Source organism: Myotis davidii, unplaced genomic scaffold, assembly GCF_000327345.1.
Source record: "Myotis davidii unplaced genomic scaffold, ASM32734v1 scaffold699, whole genome shotgun sequence".
Classification (NCBI taxonomy): domain Eukaryota; kingdom Metazoa; phylum Chordata; class Mammalia; order Chiroptera; family Vespertilionidae; genus Myotis; species Myotis davidii.
Window position 1 is genome coordinate 1,897,662 of NW_006291007.1, and position 2,919 is coordinate 1,900,580.

The 2,919-nt window shown below is 51.9% G+C and overlaps 1 protein-coding gene across 1 annotated transcript in view; it reads right to left on the reverse strand.

Moving 5' to 3' along the window:
• Positions 1–2,919, reverse strand: part of ASIC2 (acid sensing ion channel subunit 2) — an 815,352-nt gene that overhangs the window by 654,994 nt on the left and 157,439 nt on the right. The window lies entirely within an intron of this gene.

The following is a 2,919-nucleotide window of genomic DNA, read 5'->3' on the forward strand; positions in this document are numbered from 1 at the left end:
AGAAAGAGAGAGAGAGAGAGAGAGAGAGAGAGAGAGAAATATCGATGTGAGAGAAACACATCAATTGGTTATCTCCCACATGCTCCCCAACAAGGGCCTGGGATCAAACCTGCAACTCAGGTGCATGCCCAGGAATTGAACCTGCAACCCTTTGATGCTTATGCTGATGCTCTAACCACTTAGAAACACTGGCCAGGGCTGCCCTCTCCAGTTTTGCTTACCATCTCTTCCTCTGGCCTGATGCACAGGAGGGCGGGCACATTCTAGGGAACTCACTGCAGCAAAGCAGAGAACCTGTGCACCTCAGCAAGCTTTCGGGGAGCTGACACCAGCACATCTGAGTCTCGTTCTGTGTGTTGTCAACCAGGAGGGTCCCTAGGTTCCCTCAGGCCACCAGCCAGCCTGCAGGTACCATTGGGGAAATGCAACGCTTTCATGAAATGTTCTTCATTAACCAGGAGGGACCTCTGAACGTGAGCCCGTCTTCGTCAGCTGCAGAAGGAAAGGACGTGAGCGGACCTGCTTAAAACTGCACGGAGCCATCGTACGCGGCATTCTCAACAGCTCCCCTAAGAAAGGAATGCTGGCACCGATTCCAGCAGCCCTTAAAAAGGCACTTTATTAAAGTCTCAGAACCGATTAGATACGAGTCATGCTGGCTCTGTCGGGCTCAATTTATGTCCTCTCGACTCCCCCAAAAGGAGCTGAGCCAGGCAGGCAGGCTGTCCTGGAACAGGCAGGGACTGATGCCAAGACCACCTTTCCTCGGAATGGTTCCCTCCCTCTCTCCCGCCTCCCTCCGCCCAGGCACCCCTACAGAGCAGCCCCGTGCCCACCTGTGGCTCTTGGACATTTGAAACCGGGCTGGTCTGAACTGAGCTGTGCTGTAAGTATAAAATATGTACCGGATATTTAAGACTTAGTATGAAAAAAAGGTGAACTGTCCCCTTAATATTCATTGCATGTTTAAATGATAATGTTTTTGGATATACGGGATGAAATAAAATATAGCATGAAAATTAATTTCACCTGTTCTGGTTGTGTGGGTTTTTTTTTTTAATATAACTATTGGGATATTTAAAAGCACATTTGCAAAGTGCATTATATTCCTTTCAGACAACATTGCTGGAGAGCTTGTCAGAGGCTCTGTGTGAACAGAGGGAGAGGGAAATAGTGATCAGGCTTAGATTCTGCCACTTCCCTGCTCAGAACCCTTTCAAGGCTTCTCAGATGCCTTCCCTGAAGCCCTGAGCCCTGGCCAGTGCCAGCCTGCCTACCTCACCTCCTCTAGCTGTTGTCCCTCCCTCTGCTCCCACCACCCTAGTCTCACCCTTCTGTAACACAGCTCAGGTGCCAGGCAGAGCCTTTGCAGGTGCTGTTCCCTCTGCCTGGAGCGTTTTCCCCTGACCGTTGTCCTCCTTCCTCCCTGTCTTTATTCAGTTCTCAACCAGAAAGTCACCTCCTCAACAGGCTACCACTCTTCCCCTCTCCCAGTCTCAAGTAGAAGCAATCACTGCCCCTTCACTCTGCTGTGATTTTCACCGAAGCTCTTATTGCTACCTGACATTAAACTGCACGTCTACTGTCTGTCTGCTCCAGACAGGGAGCCTCTGTCTCTTTTGTCTATTACAGTGCTTGGCACACACTGGATGCCCAGTGAATGCTTGTTTAATGAACACACAACAATTGCCCCCCAAGGTGAATGGGATCGGGCTGTTTTCCAGATGCATTAACTCAGGCTCGGAGACAGGTCAGCAGGACAGAGCAGGGACTGGGTCCAGTGATTGCACCAAGAGGCAAAGGGTTAGTGGCGTGGTGACTTAAAAAGTGACCTCCTCTAGGATCTCACACACAGGTAATCGGCCCCAGCCCAGGAGGCGAGGGCACCTTATCAGGGGAAGAAAAAAGGACAAAGCCAGCAGGACCACTCCAGTGTGCTCCGGAGCATCGCCGAGGGAGACAGATGTCAGGGTTAAAAGGCAAGAGGGCCCCGCCTGCTGGCCCACATCTTCTGGCTCCACAGGCTCTCAATTATATAGGCCTCTTTGGATGCCAGAAACATACCTGAGCGCCTCAGCACACCACGAGACCATGACCCCGTCCCCTTGACAGCATCCCACTCTGCTGGGCACATCCAGGCAGCAGCAGCTCATCACTCTCAAGGCAGCCGAGCTGGTAGCTTCGTGTCTGTTTTAATCAACACAAAGCACTTGATCTTTCAGGTCAACAGCTACTTCCTTCCTTGTAGCTACTGTTTTTCAGACACTTGTTCTAGTTGTGCCTCTGCAGCTGCAGCGAGCAACACACATTCTTATTCCCCGGCTCAGCCCTTCGGGTCATGGGAGCTGGAGAACCGAACTTCCCAGAAAGCACTGTTGGCAGGGCTGCCCTGAATCTGACCCCAAGGGTCACACAGATAAACATACTGATCTTGGTGACTCACTCTTGGGTGGCTCACCCAGAATCACCCAGCCCACCCCAGCCAGCCTGACTTCCCAACTCACCTGTGCTTCTTCCTGTTACTTTAGCAACATCTCTGCAAGTGCCTGTGTGAGCCAGGCACTGTGCCACACATTAGGGATAGAGTAATGGGGAAGACATGGCAAAACTTCCCAGTAGCGTGCTGTGTGAGGGTCCAACAACCTGGTCCCAAACAGCCATCCCAGGAAGGCCTCACAGTCTCATGGAAAGGCTATGAGTTCACAGGGCACCAAAGCCCAGCAGGATCCGACTGGCAAGAAGCAAGCGCCAAGGGCAGGGGCCATGGGCTCAGAAGTGGACCTGATCCATCCTGTGGGATGCAGGGAGGCCACCCTGGAGGAGGAGATGCTAACCTGTCCATTTCAGTTGTCTACTGGGAAGTTCAGTCTGTAAGTTCCACAGATGTTTCCAGTGGAACCCACCTGTCAGTCTTCTTAA